Source organism: Balaenoptera musculus, chromosome 12, assembly GCF_009873245.2.
Source record: "Balaenoptera musculus isolate JJ_BM4_2016_0621 chromosome 12, mBalMus1.pri.v3, whole genome shotgun sequence".
In the NCBI taxonomy this organism is placed as follows: Eukaryota; Metazoa; Chordata; class Mammalia; order Artiodactyla; family Balaenopteridae; genus Balaenoptera; species Balaenoptera musculus.
Genome location: NC_045796.1, coordinates 66208414 through 66226467, shown reverse-complemented (window position 1 = coordinate 66226467; position 18054 = coordinate 66208414).

Genomic DNA, 18054 nt, shown 5'->3' with positions numbered 1-18054 from the left:
ATTATCATGCTTTAGTACACCATGGGCTTCCAACTCTATTATCTAATTTTATCTACAGCACTCCTGTTAGGTAGGTAGAAAAAGGTCCCCATTTTGTAAATGAAGAAAGGAGAGTACAGAGAAGCTAAATGACTTGCCCAAGGCCATGTACATCTCTGTGGTAATTCTGTACTAGAGTGACTTGGGAAGGACCATGCACCAGTGGAGACAATGGTTAATCTAATCCCTGAGCAGGGGGATGGGCAATTGAGACTGAAAGCAAACTAAAAATAAGCTGAAACTAAATGTTTCATAGAAAATCATCTCTGTAAAAATCATAATTTAATAAAACAGACTACAGAAAAGTGTGTCTCTGTCATTTGCAAATAAATAGCTTCGAAAGAAACAGCAAAAAAATAGTGGTGATAACAGGTACAGAAACAGCACAAAATATGACTAACAAGGCAAAACAGAATTTGAAAATCTCAGCCATATAAAGCTGCATAACCCTCTGAATATATATTATTAAAGCATGTCAGACTATTTTCAGGATTTAATTTTAACAACTAGAATTTGTTTTCAACTACCAGAAAATTAAACATTAGAAGATTTGCCTTTTATATTTGTATTTCACTGTGAAGACAGAACATGAAACAGCACCCATCTCTATTTTTATTATCCTTTCTGTATGCTTTACAGAGAGCTCCAATGCTGCGTGAGGAACATACCTGAAGATGACTTACCAATGGCTGGTTTCACAAAATGAAGTGGAGTAAACAAAGGCTCAGTAAACATGGGAAAAAGAAATCAGTAGTTACATAATACTTAAAAATGGGATGTTTAAAAATTCTTGTTTGCCTTGAGAAAACATGAAACATGAATCAAATAGCTTTATGCTTTTGTACTATGGAAAAACAAAGGACAGAGGACGAATAAATCTCTCCGTTCATTTTATGTTGTTGGAATGTTCCTTCTCATTTCTCCTGCCCTCTTTCAAAGCTCTAAGGGAATTTTACAAGTAACCAGATTTTTTAAAGTTTGGGGTGTGGATTCTTGAAACTCAAAATCTATCACTAACTGCTAAACGCTCTGAATGTATTAATATCACTAAGTTAAATAAGAAGCCTAGAAGTTCAAATGTATTCATTCAGCAAATATTTTGGTGTCTAATTTTGCCTAATAAGTGCCATGCACCATGATGTTAATACCACCTTTCCGAAATTGAATATGGAGCCTATTCTAATGGAGCTTACAATCTTTTTGGATTGGCAGCATGAAATATCAAAAATCATGATAGGGCTATAAAGAAAAAGTTCAAGTGCTAGAAAAACATAGGACACAGAAAGAAAAACTAGCTTAACTGAGGAGACAGGAGTTACAGCAGGTAAAGGGGTGAGGGATGAGGAAAGGCAGAGTGATCAAAATATGTTCCAGTAGGGACTTCCCTGGCAGTCCAGTGGTTAAGACTCCGGGCTTCAAATGCAGGGGATGCAGGTTCTATCCCTGGTCAGGGACTAAGATCCTGCATGCCATGCGGTGCGGCCAAAAAAGAAAAAAAAAAATGTTCCAGTAAACGAAAATGCATCCCTATGTTTATAAGGAACTTATGTTTGGAACATCAAGAGAATCTTTGGAGATGAGTTTGGAAAAGGTTATAAGCAGGGTGGAAAGGGTTTTACAGCAGAGTCAGATTTCATGTTGAAAGATCACTCTGACATCCTTGTTGACAATGAGGGCAGGAATACAGGTGGGGAGACTTATTTGATGCCTCCTGCAATGGTACACGTGAGATGATGGCCTTTTGAACTGGAGAGGGGGGAGAGGGTAGTAGAGATGGCCTGCAAGAAATTGACTTGCAATCTATATGGTACATCTTTTGACAAAACTGGCCTCCTGCGACTATTTCTCAGGAATATTTCTTCCTGGAATATATGCAAAATTGAAACCGGTCACCTCCGATTGGGACTTGAACCCACGTGCCGGGACTCGAACACAGCCTAAACCCAGACTGGGACTTGAACCCACGGTCTTTTAATTAGAATCAGTCACCTGGTGTCTGGACTTACTGAGGCTCAGGTTCTTTGCGTCTCAGCGCAGAAGGAATTCAGCGAGAGGCAAAGTGATAGGCAAGAAGTAGATTTATTAATATAGGACGCTTGTGAGAGATGCAAGCAGGCAGAAGAGGGGGCTCTGCGCCGAGGATTAAGCGGGCTACATTTTTATAATCAAAGGAGAGTGTGGGAAGGGGAAAGGACTGCCTTCCTCCTTATTCTTCCAGTAGATGTCAGGCTTACATCTCTAGCTCCTCCTTCGTATCTGGCAGGAGAGTGTCTGACCCTATGAGGTCAAACTAGGACTGTCCGCGCTTATTCAGATCAGCAGAAGGGTAGTAACATATACAAAAATATGTTGAATCATCTCAGGTTTCCATATAATGAGGGTCTTCTACTTTGGAATGTCACCTTTCCCTTCAATTCCTGTCCTTGGTCTTAAGGATCATTATCCTGCTGAACTCCACCAGCAGAATGCACGCCTCACTTTTTTCTTTCACTTAATGACCTGGGGCATATCTTGTGCTTTTATTTATGGCTTTATAGTTAAGTAAGCCTGCTTTGTTCCACAATGTTCCCATAGCTTTCTTGAATGATCATTAACTTACAGTGGTCTCCCAAAGTTCCCTAAATTTCCCCCTTTATCTATAATCCCCTACTGGGACTTCTACAACTACCTGTGTAACTATCCTATTCTATCTCTATCAAAATGACTAAAACATGTGGAAACTTTAATTCAACAAAATCGGTAAAAGGTAAGCATATATATTACAAATTTCGAAGTACTACCTTTAGATATTGTGAGTATGGAATGATATTAAAAAAATCATGGGTGGCCTACTCCAAATTTTTATTCATGAGCCCTCTTCACTCCTATGTTCCTTTCTCTACAAAATTTTTCTGAGATGGAAGCAGAAACTGATGCTGGAACAGAAGAGGACAATGCACTTACAATTCCTCTGAAAAAATAATATTAGTCACCAAGGCTTGGGGTATTTTATCCCAAGCAGAAAAGCTAAAGGTATAAGAACTTTGTGTTTCTTCTTTCTAGCACTGATGGCTGTGCCCCCTCTGCCTGCAAGGTGCCAGGCATCTTTCCTGAACTGTATTTAGGACTTTCTCCAAAGTGGGGGCCTACCTCTCTTCTCAGCTCTTTTTCCCTCCCCCGATGCAGCAGACCTTCATGTGCAGGCATCACACATGGCGACCAGCCACACCCTATCATGTGAGTGGAGTTGTGATAAGATGGAACAGAAAATCTGCCCAATAAATTAGGCTCTTTGCATGACAGTTCAACAAACACAGGGAAAAAATACAGTTCTCACATTGGGATTATACAAATGCCAGCTACCTCTCCAGATGCCTCAGGCTAACAGATCACAGAGCTGATAATATGCAAATCTACAACAGTCAATTATTCAGATTAATAACTGAGAACAGTAATCATTCACATTGATTGAGTACTTTGTACTGGGCACTGTTTGAAGTGCCTTATCTGTATTGTTCTTCACATGAGAAAGTTAGTATTTTCATTCATATTTGGTAGATGGAGAAAGTGAGACAGAGAACAATTAAGTAAACTTCTACAGTCACGTGGGTAGTAAATGGTGAAGCAAGACTTTGAATCCAGTGGCCTGGCCTGAGCCCACACTCTCTACTGGTGTCAGGAAATGCCTCTCTAAGGAAGGTTCAAAGGGCTTCCCAGCAAAAGTAAAGACATATGATGTGGGGAGAGGGGATAGACTACAGTAGATTTTAAACAGTATTTGGCAGTGGAGCTGGAGAGGAATGAATGGAAACATGAACAACTCAATGAAATGAGGATTTGTTGTAAGTCAAGGGTTCTCCAGAAAAACAAAACCAATAGAAAAAATTATATATATATATACACACACATATATATGTATATGTATGTGTATACATATATATATATACACATATATATGTATATGTATGTGTGTGTATATATATGTATACACACATATATATGTATATGCATATGCATATGGCCAGGTAGCTATATACAAGGGAAGATTTATTATAGGAATTGGCTCACATGGTTATGGAGGCCAAGAAGTCCCACAAAATGCTTTCTGAAGTCAGAGAACCAGGAAAGGCAGTGGTGTAATTCAGTCTGAGTCTGAGGGCCTGAGAACCAAGGGAGTGGAAGGTCTCACTCCTAGTCTGAGGCTGAAGTCCTGAGAACTGTGGGACTGCTAGGGTAAGTCACTGAGTCCAAAGATGTGGGAACCAGTAGCTCCAATATCCCCGGGCAGAAGATGGACTTCCCAGATCAAAAGGCGAGAGAGAGAATTTGCCCTTCCTCCATCTTTTTGTCCCATTGGGCCCACAGTGGATTGAGTGATACCTGCCCACGTTGTTGAGGACAGATCACTTTACTCAGTCTACTGATCCAAATGTTAACCTCTTCTGGAAACACCCTGAGAGGTACACTCAGAAATAGTGTTTTATCAGCTACCTGGGCATCCCTTAGCTAGTCAAGTTGATGCATAAAATTATCTACCCAGAGGCCAAGGATGAAAACATGAAGATCTTATTGAAAGCTAAAATATCAGCTGACAGAGATAAAGAAAAGGAGAATAAAAAGAAATAACACAGAATTGAAAATATTGAAAGCCATACAGAGTAGCATATCAATCAGTGTTGAGGAGGCCCTTGAGAGGCTCTTTCCAAATATAGAGGAAGAGGGAAAATAGACGATAATGTTAAGAGAAAAGATGATAGCATTGGAAGAGGGATAATTGAGATTTAATATTCTAATAACATTTATTATAGTGAGGTAACAGAAGAAATGATATTTCATAGAAACAATATTCAGAGATACAATTGAAGAAACGTTTGCTGAACTGAAGAAGGATCTAACTATGTAGATCACAAGGGCTCATATACATATGTATATATATCTATCTATATATATAGATATATATACATATAGATATAAAACACATATGCTAATAGTTTTAAGATTTCAGGAAATAAAAGATCTCATAAGCACTCGGGCAGCAAGAAAAGGAATGGATTACTTAGCTAGGTAAAAAAATCAAATTGTAAAAATGAGTTTAAATGCTCATGTTCTGTGGAGCCACTTTTTAAAGAACTACCCTAGCAACTTGAATGACTGAGCTTTTATTCAACAGACATGTCAACAGAGAAATGTGCCTAGCTTTATCCAAAGAATTTTGGAGAAAGACAGTGCATGACATCTCATAAATCTGGGCAAAAGAAATACAATCTTTAAGTCTGTGTGAGAAGATTTTTTTTGAGCCAACATTCTAGTTAGATTATCTTCTTATTTATGGGATGTGCAATTCAGGCCAAATTCTGACATTCAACACTTAGGTTCCCATGAGAGAGAAGAAGGTGCTTTCTGTCTGTAACTGGAGCAGAATTTGGCAGAATTGCCTTGTGAATAAATCTGCGAGTACTACACACAAAGAGATAAAGTGAGGGGTGTACTCACAAAAAACATGGAGTTCCCTATTTCGGAACTGCACATCAGACAAATCTTGTTCCCATTCTATTAAAATCAATAGCACCTAATAAAATTGCTTAATTTATAAAATGTTTACAAATACCTAATACATAATGACTTACTCCAAGAACACATTCTAAATGAATGTTAAATGAATCAACATGTGTTTAAATCTATGAAGAAAACAGGAAAAGGCAACAGGTTAAAGGAATACGCAATCTGCTCCATCCTTCTTGGGCTTTGAATTTGATTCCATTGTTGACTGTTTTTCTCCCATCCCAAACTCATGTAGGCATTTTTTAAACTTCTGTGGTGGTTGTTCCTCCTCTGCTCTTTATAAATTCTCTTTTGGCATGTCTTTATTGCTTCCGACATTTTACACACACACACACACACATACACACACCCCAGCTCTCTCAGATCTAAGCAGACATTGGAGATCACCATTTGATTCTTTTACCATGAACGTAATCTCTACATTGCCACAACTTAGTTTACATTTTTATTCTCCTTGTCTCCCCCTGCCCATAATCAACTACCTACCACACATATGCCGTTAGAAACATATCTTTCAATGTTTTAAAAAAATTATTATACTTACAAAAATTTGAAAAAAAATTCTTACCCTTCTTTCCTAAGAGAAATCAAGTTAAACAAAACGATGATTTAACTTGATTTTTAAAGAATTCCTCTGTCTCTTCCCACCACCACCATTTTGTATGAACTCACCATGAGTTCCCTTTTGCTGCAAAAAGAATTGTATGGCCTTCAGTCTCTAGGCATTCCAATGGATCTCAGAAGGATGACTTCACCCTCTAAAGCACATGTTCATTCCCCTGCACGTGGAACGAAGTAGAATCTATCCTGTGCACCAGGTCCAAATCCCCCACCTGGCCTTCCTCATCTGCTGGCCCCTTTTTACCTGTCAGACCCAAATCCACCCACTACTCCTTAACAAGTAGTCTCCTCTTTTTCCTGTAAGTCCTTGTGACATTTTCATGTCATGAGAATTCTGTGAGAAGATAGAAGCAAGCTGCTTAGCAATGGGCTTGTCATATAGGAAACATTTATTTAAGGCTAGTTTTTATTTTTCCTTAGAATTAGTGCTAAGAGAACTTCAGATATGATAGACTTGTTTCCCCACTGATTGGTTGCCTGAGGTCATGTTTATGTTTTATCACTGCAGTACCTTACTGAGCATGTCATAGAAATCTATTTGTTTGCAATTTCTTACCTTTATGAAGAGATGTAATTAGCTGAATTTATTTATTTAATTTTACTTTTTTAACATCTTTATTGGAGTATAATTGCTTTACATTGTTGTGTTAGCTTCTGCTGTATAACAAAGTGAATCAGCTATACATATACATATAGCCCCATATCCCCTCCCTCTTGCATCTTCCTCCCACCCTCCCGAATTAGCTGAATTTAAATGTGATTTTTTTTTTTTTTTTGATCCTCTAGCATCTAAAACTTAAAGACCAAAGGGAGGTGACTTCTAATTTACCAAAGAAATAAAATGAAGTATTTGTTGTATATATATACATAGATATACATACATACATTGCAAAATATAGATTATATACATCAACATTTTATTATACAATCCCATTTAAGATTTTTTCTTTTTTCAATACTCTTTTTATTACTATTTTCTATTTTTGAAAAAAGAATACATCTCACCCCAACATTCAATACACGTTTTCACTGAAATACAGAAAAAAAAAAAAATGGATTTAGCTTTCCTAGAGAGTATAAATCATGTTCATGTCCACATTAGGATATTTTGATTTATAACTGAATTCAAAGGAATAGATTATAAATATACACTAAATAATGAGGAAGAATCTAAGCAGGTATCATAAAACTCTAAACCCTTGAAAGACTAATGACTGTCCATGCATTTCAGAGTAGATAAATGTAATCATACAATTACATTGATGGGCCTTTAAAGTACAGCTCTTTGTGGACCATAAACATTGAGAATGAAAGAAAAAAAACATAGCAAAAATATTGCATCAATAATGAATGATGAGAACCAAAAGGTACTGGAGGACTGCATTCACAGTGTCATTACTATGCAAGTCAGCTTCCTAAACTAAGAAGTGAAATAAAATAAAAACCATAGGCAACGTCTCTGTGCGTGCAACAAAATATAAATGATTTTTCTGTGTTTATTTCATTTGAGGTATGTAAGTAATTTTATTTCTCTGACTAAAGTTATGAAATAAGGCCATCAGCAATTTACAAGCAATATATATATATACACATATATATACAGTATTTTATCAAGCTGTTGTTGTCATCACTTTCTATGTATTGTGTTGGTATCATATTCCCCATTATTAAGTAAAACGATAGTAAAAAAACCAGATTTTATATGTGTACAGATTTCAGTTTCAGAAAGCGGTTTTATGCAATGACAGTTGCTATAACTGAGAAAAGTAATAAACAAATGGCCTGTTAGTGACCTGTTGCAACTTCCATACCTGGTTTGGTTTTGAGACAGCCTAGCAGAGTGCAAGAAAACACAAATGGGTTCAGGGGAGAGTTATCTTCTAACGTAATCCTTGCTCCTTACTGTGTGACCTTGGGTTGTGACTTTCCCTCTGTGGAACTCAGTTTCTTCATCCATAAAATGAATCTCATAGAATGGATGATCTTAAGATTCTCTTCGACATAAAATGCCTCATTGTGATATGGAGAGTATGTGATAAAACTTTTAATGATAGGTTTTTCATGAAGGATGAGTATGAATTTCAAAAACCTGGGAGCTTAAGGCAGACCTACAGAGCCTATTTTTTTGGTACACATTATTTTTTAAAAATGAACTACATGAAAACACTTTAAAATCAGAATGTTTTACATTAAAGAAATGCATATTTCATAGTTCCTTTGAATAAACAGATCTGGAAATGCTGAGCCTATATTCTGTCACTCTACATCTCAGGTTTAGGTAATGGAAGAGAGACTTTCCCTATAAAATGGAGACAAAAATACCCACCTAGCAAGGTCACTGTGAAAACAGAAATGAGCATGTAAATTACTTAGCACAGTATTTAGCACATATGGGCTCAAAAAATAACAACTATTATTATTATTGCTGTTATTTTCATGAATTACTAATGAGAAAGAGGAAAAGCGTTTGGAGTTCAAGTCTTCCATTTCTTTATAACTACCATTGTTTTGGTTATATAAGCAGTCATGTTTACAGAACACAAACATGATTTGCTGCAGATCTAGGTTTTATTATGATTAATCAATAACATTGAAGTAGAAACCCAATCATCAAAATTAGGTTGATAACTGAATAAGGGATACATACATTCCAACTTTTTCATCATCCTTGAAGGAAAATGTGATACTACAATACATTTTATGAGAGGAAGATAACTTTTCAACTAAAGATGGCAGGATATGATCTCTCTTAGGCAGTTATTCCACTGGGGAGTCTGTCCCAGTGTCTTGAGGAAGTCTTTCCAGTTTTTGTGCGTATTAAATTTCATAATATCCAATTAAAAAAAAAAAAACAGGAGGAGGAATCCTCTAGGATTTAAATATAGGAGTACAATTCACAGATTCTCAATTTCTCCAAAAGAACACAAAGCAAGAAACACCTTTTATATTTCTTAAAGTAAAAATGTGAAATGGTAAAGGTTAATGGGTCAAAAGAACTTTTGAAGAGTTTCTGAAGCCTGAGGACTTTTCTTTCTTTGGATCATGTATCTTTCCAGGCTCTTGCTCTGCTGTGTCTAATTTGCATTGTACAGGAAGTGTTCTGTGCACCTACCTCTTGCTTCTCCTGCTTCATCTTCTGAATACTGCTACATTTTGGAACACTTCTCTCCTGCAATGCCCTTCTTTGCCTTGGGCCCCCTCCATTGCACCAAATTATGATAAGTTGAAGGAACTTAGGTGCTCCTGTTACACTGGCCAAATGAATAGCTTAAAGGAAACCACACGCCACTAATTGCCATATGCTGTGTTTTTGATCACTAAGTTATGGCCTAACAGTTCATACCATGAAGCCTCTCGAGTCTCAGTTGCCTGAGGTTGCTTGGCATGAATAAAAAGGAAAGAAAAACTTAAAATACCCCCTGAAAAACTCTCGATTGAACATTTTTCTAATAACCCCATACCCTTACACTTAGTCACACCATTAAATATTTATTTTCATCTATTTTAGCATTTAATTGTCAGCAGCTTCTTTTGATTCTTTTTTTCCCATTTGGTTTTCTGAAGACATGGTCATTTATTAGATAATAATGGTATACATAAAGCAACTTCTCACACATGAAGCATTGTGAGAAACAAAGGCACATATTCGGTTGATTACAGCTTCAAAAGTTCTCTATAACTAAGAAAAGGGTCACATGGCTTATTACATTAGCTTACAAAGGATTTTCTTTTCCACATATTAATGATACCTGTCAAAAGATTTTTTAGAAGAATCTGTTTTTAAAATTCAAATGTACTATTTTGCAAAACTTCTATTTAGTATTATCCCCTAGAATGTAAATTTCATAAGAGCAGAGACTTTTATATGTTCGTTACTCCTTAAATAGCGCCTTAGTATATTCTCAAAACTTATTGAATGAATAAATGAATACATGAGTATTTCTGGCCTTGATGCTCCACACTATGTTAATTACTCTTTCTAGTGATGATCATGAAAGACTGATTTTGTTCTGCTCTTCTGTTCACTCTTCACTGTAGCAGTGAGTATAGATACTATTCCGATAACCTTTGGTACATTCACTTACAGAAAGAAATGTAACCACTGTACTAGTATCCTGTGGCTGCTGTTTAACAGATTGGGTGTCTTATAACAGGAATTTATTCTCTCACAGTTCTGGAGGTCTGCCATCAAGATGTCAATAGGGCAGCACTCCCTTCCTCTAAAGGCTCTAGGGAGAATCCTTCCTTGCCTCTTCCAGCTTCTGGTGAATGCAGGTCTTCCTTGGCTTGTGGCTGCAAAACTCTGGTCTCTGCTTCCGTCTTCACACGGCCCTCTTCTCTTCTCCCTCTATGTCTTTCCTCTGTGTGTCTCCTATAAGGACACTTACCATTGGATAATCCAGGTTTACTTGGATAATCCAGGATGATCTCATCTTGAGATCCTTAATTTAATTACTTTTGCAAAGACCCTTCTTACACATAAGGTCACATTCACAGGTTCCAGGGGTTAGGTTGTGGGCATATGGCAGGAGACACCATTCAACACATTACACTACCCTGATATCAGGAATAGTAAAGCTGTACTTCGACTGATTAGACAATGAGTTTAAAAGAGCACTTGGATGGAGTTCTAGGACTTCGCCTTGAGGTTAAAGGGTGAACTGCTTAGCATGACAGCTTTCCAGGAAATGGAATATCTCTGTGGCCAAGGAATGGAGAAATAGTTGTTAGCAATCAGATTTGCAGCTGGTGACTACAAGAGGCAGAAGAGAAATGAATGTTAAATCAACACACACACACGCACTTACACACAACTGTGACCTACAGAACTTCATTATCATCCCCACAGATCTCTCTGCTCATGTACAAAAGAAATCAGAAATTTGGAAAACAAATATCTTAGACTCAAAGTTAATATTTTTAAACAACTGAATCAAACTGAAGGAAATATAGACAAAATCTCAAAAGTAGTAAACATTCTTACTAGAGATATATTTCTTGTCCTAAATCAAGTAAAAAATCTTTATTTTCAACTGGCTTTGGAATATTATAAAATGACCATATATTAGGCCACAGAAAAACTACCAAGACAAAGTCCAACACAGAGACCTAATTATTTCTGATAAAAATGCTATAAAGTTTCTAATAAAAATGCAATAAAGCAAAATGAATAACAGAAATAAAAAACAAACAAAATAAAACACATAGTTTGGGACGAAAATAATCTCTATCTTTTAAACTATGCTTGGATTAAAAAGAATATCAAACCCAAATTTTGATAAGTGTAAGAACTGTATGAAAAATATTATAATTTAAAAGAAGCCTTGTTTTAAAGAATCCAGAAATTTAAGAAGAAAAAGAAATTTAGCTACATGGAAACCAAAAGTTTTTACAAGGGAAATATTAAAATAAATACATATATGCATAAAGTCAAAACAAATGACAGTCTAGGGGAAAATAATATAACAGACAAATGGCTGGCTGCCTTATTTAATAAGGATCTTTTTAAGTAGTAAGCAAAGACCAACCCACAAATTAAACAATGAGGAGATAATATGAACAAGCAATTCATGAGCAAAGAAATAGGAGTGTTTTATAAACATATAAAAATAAGCTTAATCTTAATCATAATTTTTTAAATGAAAATTAAAATCACAATAACTAGTACTTGTATAGCCTGTTTGCTTGTCTGATTGACAAAGATTACAATGCCTAATGAGACACTGTTGATAAAGAATATGGGTATTCCTTAGGTGGTAATAAAAAAAATAATCCAAAGCTTTTAGAAAGTAATTTGGCAATATCTAAAACATGCAAACTTTTTGATCTAGCAATGCAAGTTATTGGAATTTATCTTGAAAATATGTATATGCAAATATATCTACTTGTGCATCAATGTATGCAAAAATAGTTTTCTCTGTGGCATCAATGAAACTAGGTTTTAGGGCAGGAGGGAGACTGGTGTATTCTTGTTACCAGTTTAAATTTTCTTTTACCAAGTACATGCCTTATTGTCATGATGTAAATAAATAAGCAGTTGAATGAATACGCAAATAGAAAAGTAAGTCAGGAAAAAAATGAATAAACAGTAACTGCATTTTTTGTGTGTGTGGGAAGCAAAGTAAGAACATAGATTCAGCAGATTTCAGGCAAAAGGCAAAGGCGATGTAAACCTAGACTTGGCAAGGCAGTGAGAAATGGTCTCACCAACTGGAGCAGCTTAATGAGGAGGATGGAATTTCACAAGCTCTTTAAATAATGTGAGAGAGATTTGAAGATTCTTCCTCCACCAAAACACACACACACACACACACACACACACACACACACACTCATGATATCTTAAGCTCAAAAAAGACATAAAATCCAAACTAATGTATAAATGTGTATAAAATTATATTTTTGTGAGAAGTTATTAAAGCTGTTATTCAAATAAAAGAGGCGTATGCTTGGATTATTAAAGATTTTCTCCTTTTCTCTCTCTGATGTTCAACACATGAAACAAGAATGCCTGAACTTGACTAATACTGGCCACAGAGGATTTTTCATGCTAAACAAGGCTTTGACAAATAACATGACTTTCAAGGTAGATAAATCTAGACCCAGTGTTAGCAGGCACTAAAAACATCAGCCCATCTTTATCTTTGATGGCTCCTATATTCAGCAGGAAAATGTTCTTTTTCAGTTGAATGCATTTAAATGATAAATAAATAGCTGTGAACTGAATCCTAGAAGAAAAGAGAAAAACAAAAACAATCACTCTTGGCTTTTTTTATGTGACATATTAAAGATTTTCTGGAACTTCAAAATAATATATACCATATGCTTTATAAGTTGTAACTGTGGAGGCCAAGTTTTTAGTAAATAAAAATAAAAAACAAAATACAATAATGGAAAAAGGTGACTTCTAAACAGTAAATTTTCTAATCAGAGTAACACAGTTGAAAGATATGTTAAAGGTTATCTAATAGCCTGATGTTTGAATTTCTCTCTTAAAAATCTTCACTAAGTGTTGATTGTCTAATATGATTGAATACCTAGCGATGATCTACAATCTGGGCCCTACATATGTCTGTGTTCATAGACTACATGTCTTCCTAGATCCCACCAAAGATAGAAATTCTGAAAACATTAATAAGGCTTGGCATGAGAAGCAATATAAAATTGAGGGATTAAGAGTCTGTCATTTCCTTGTTCATTGATTTTTTAAAATTTGCCTAGCTCACATCAATATATTAATATATACATTTAAATATTATAATAGCTTATTACAATTTCAGCAAATAGAATCCCTGTTGTTAATGATAACAGGTCTATTGTGTCACTTGTATAACTGTGCAGGGAGCCCACGTGGAACTGGAAAAAGAGACGAGAAGATGGAGATGCATTTAGTAAAAAAGAGAGAACATGACAGGTGGTAATGGAAGGGGAGAAAAAGAATAACAGTGAAAATTATATAATTTTATTAACTACTAATTTTGGAGTTGAAGAAACAGCCTTCTCAACGTCACTTTTTAAATCTCTGATCTCAGTTTTCTTATTTTTAAAATAAGGATAATCAGAGTTTTTGTTGTTCTTGTTAATAATTAAATTACTTATTCCCCAAAATATTTTGTGTCTTATGGATATTGAGGACTTGATAATAATAAGTTAATTGTTATTATTATCATTATCATCATCATTACTAATGCTGAGAATTGCTGAATCTTCTCCCTCACAAGAAAGAAATAAATATCCTAAGAACAATTGAAAGATGAATTCATTAAATCCATCTGTCCCCAACTTTTCCTGAGATGCTCAGTATGGATACTGTACCTTAAACTAGTGGATTCATCTTAAAAACTCAAAGATAAACAAAACTAAAATTCCATTTCTTTTTCTCATTCTTCCTTAAATCCTTCCTAGTCTTTAACCAAGTCTCCTAAAAATAAAGGCTGCTTTCTACTTATTTGTGTCTCCCTTTTCACTGATTCTGATCAAAATGAATATACTGCTTGTTCTTTTTTCAAAATTCTATTAAAATGCCCAGCATTTCATATGTGTGTGAAAGAAGATTAACTGAGGAGGAAGGGTGCCTTTTAAATTTTTCCATAAAAATGCAAAAGGAAGTAGTTGATCCTTTCTACAGGCCAGTTGATCTGACCTTGTTTATTTTATAGGACATGTAAGAGCCCATATCCTTCACCTATTCATTCACAACACTCTCAGGAGACTAGCAGCAATTACTGAAATCCTGTGCTGGTCCATTTCACACATTAAAAGAAAAGAAGAAGACCTTGTTTTATATTTTCAGCCCCCTCCTCCAAGATAATTTAAACATAAGCTCATAGTTTTCTGACAACAGTTCAAAGTCTTTGCTTTAAAATGACAGAATAGTAGAGCTGACCAAGCGTGTGTAGGATTTGGGGTCCTCTTTTTTCAGGTATCGTCTGGTGACCTCTACCTAAAGTCCTGGCTCCAAGTCCCAGTCAGGATTTTCAATAGCAGAATGAGTCAGTGTGGCTTTCCTGCTCCCCACTTTACCTGTCAAGGTCAATTAGGTAAGAACTAAAATTTATACTCATATGGAAGAGCCCTTTGGATCCACTGCCCCACCTGAGCCTCCTTAGACCTAGTGTCTCTTCCATGGGAAGCATGTTCCAAGGAGCCCCAGTAGGGGGCAGCTCTGCTGGTACTTTTCCAGAGGAATATTCTGGCCATTTTCTCTGCATTCTCCCCTTAAAAGCCCTTTTAAGGCTTTGGATTACATAAAGGAGAAAATTCAATTAGATAATAATGATCTTCAACACATACTAATCCAGATTTTTATCAAGGCGCGTCTGTCCAGGCTCAAGAGGAGCCTTCATCATTTCATTGTTCAAGCACAGGAGCCTCATGTGTGTGTGTGTGTTTGTTGAATTGTGATGTAAAATGTATTTTTTTAGAGCAAAAAAGTTTCCAGGCTACTGCAGTTAAGCTATACTGACAAATAAAGTCACAAATTAACCTCAAACACACACACACACACACACACACACACACACACACACACAGGAACCTCGACAGGAAACAAAGTAATTAATACATTGAAACATTGACTAGAATCAGATTTTTTTTTTTTAATTTCATTTACTGAAGAGCCTGTCTTGAATTATCCCATCTCTGTCTCTCTGCATTTCCTGGGGGTCGACTTTGCACCTGATGTTTTAAGTTAGGAAGTGATGAAAGCGGAGGAGTGTTCTTGGCTTTTTGACCCACCACCAAACCAGACGGGGCTTCTTTATACAGCTTATGTGAATTAGGGAGTTTTGACATCTTAATCACAGAAAGAATCCTTTTCCAGATTTTCTATAAATGATCTGAAACAACTTAAAATTTCTTGGAAACATAAAAGTATGAAATAAATTTACTTAGTTTGGAAACGTTCCTTGTTTATTGATTTGGATAACTGTGGACCACGTTGCTTCTTCATAGTTATGCACTGCAGAGAAAAACTCTATGTATTTGGATGTACAGTGAATGACAGCTGGAGTTGAACCTCATCAAACCATCCTTTGGTTAGAAAACTTAAATAAGAATTTACTAAAAATGCAGAGTACAAAACAGAAAGGAGCTTACAAAGTAGCACATAGCTAGATGTCCCAAATGCTCTGGCTTTTCACTGACTGTAAATGAAAACACTGCCACTGCTATTGTGTATTCATTTTTCTTGTATAAATGCTAAGCTTATTATATTTCATTCTAATATCATTGGACTATTGCACAGTTAAGGCCGTATCTCCCCCCATATGATGCAAATTATCAGTGGAAAAGAATGTACTGAGGCCAGAAAGTTTAGAAGCCAGTGCTTAGACAAGCAGGAGAGAGAACTTCTGACTCTCTCTGGGCCCTGCATTTTAGTATAGGAAGGGAAGAAGACAGAGCCAGAGATGAGAGATACAGAGAGAGAAAGAGAGAAGTCATCCTGGACCCTTGCTACTCAGAATTACGGTTCAATATGTAACAAAGGTCCTAAGCCCTAATGATTCAGAATCTGCATATAATAAGATCTACAAGTGATTCATATGCTCATTAAAATTTGAGGAGCTTCCCAAAATAAAAACAAGTCAGTTATATTTTATTGTGAAATTAGTTGTGTTACTCTGTGGATCCGTTTCTTTAAAAACAAAAAAAAAACTCGAGACAAAAAAAAATTTGATTTACAATTGGTATAGCATCATCTCAAATCTTTTACAGACAATGAAAGAAAAGGTCCCTGTCCAGAAAAAGAGACTCCTTAAAGTCATGGAGGTGAAGCATCAGTAAATAATGGGGGAGAGGGGTCAAGAGCCCAGTGGATCTCTGAGATCGAAAGACAAGGGCCTGAGGTTTGGATGTTCTTCTTCACATGGAGAGTCTGCTTAACATCGAAACAAACAGATTAAAGTTTGATTTTATTAAAGATCACCTTGTGGGTGATCTTTAACTTCCAGGAGTGTTCAGGCTTTGAGTAAACGAAACACATATAAGATCAAGACAGAGCTTTCCTGGTGGCGCAGTGGTTGGGAATCTGCCTGCCAGTGCAGGGGACACGGGTTCCAGCCCTGGTCCGGGAAGATCCCATATGCTGCAGAGCGGCTGGGCCCATGCACCACAACTGCTGAGCCTGCGCTCTAGAGCCCACGAGCCACAACTACTGAGCCCGCATGCCACAACTACTGAAGCCTGTGCGCCTAGAGCCCATGCTCCGCAACAAGAGAGGCCACCGCAATGAGAAGCCCGTGCACAGCAACAGAGAGTAGCCCCCGCTCGCCACAACCAGAGAAAGCCCGCACGCAGCAAAGAAGACCCAACGCAGCCAAAAATAAATAAAAATAAATAAATTTATATATATAAAAAAAAAAGATCAAGACAGATACCTGAATGCCAGTTTATTTGTTCTTTTACAATAATAAATAAAGCCAACATCTTCATGTAGGCAAGGTCAGCCCAGTTGAATACGAAGCCAGCTTATAACTTTGAAAAAGATTTGTAAATACCAGATCCTACAAAAAAGGAAAGTAGACAACATTGCAATTAGGTAATTGAAAGAAAGTCCTTTCACTGGGATAGCTTTTGACAATGTGGTCAAAGACACTTGAGACCAGTTTTGGCTAACTCCTGTATCTCCTTTGGGACCCTGTATCTCCATAGGCTAGTCTTATGGAGATATACATTTTTTTAAAATCTTTTTTCCATTTACTATTGGGCTGTGCTATCTTTTATTGATGCCTTATTTTACTTCCTCAGCATATATGTTAATATAATTTTCTAGGCCACAGGTTTATTCCAATAAATTTAACTTAACTCTGCTTAGATCAGTATTTCTAAAAATGAAGTTATAGGTACCTGCATCAAAATCACCAGAGATGTTAAATAATTCAGCTTTCTGGTCCCACCCAGAACCACTAAAGCAGAACCAACTGGAACGGTTCCTGGGAATCTGCATTTTAAAAACTCCTCAAATGATATTTACTTATCCAACTAAACTTTTTTTTTTTTAAATCATCAGCTTGGGTCTCTACTCTCATTGCTTAATTAGGAAAAAAAATCTGTACCCACCAATTTAAAAGTTGTTTGAGATGGGTGCTTTTAGTGTAGGCCAACTTTTCCAACCCAAATTGATAGTTTAGTTTTACTCTCAGAGGACTAATTTATTTGAGGCTCTTAGAAGATTCTTCATTCTGAGGCCCTCAAGTAGTACTAACAAGTATATGATCATTTCACATCATCAAAGAATTTCAAATCTAAATCTACTACTTTTTTCACAAAAGTGCATGTCTCATACATATATGATGAAATTTAATCCATATAGACATTCATTTACCAACTGCTTTAAGTAGCTACTGTATGTTA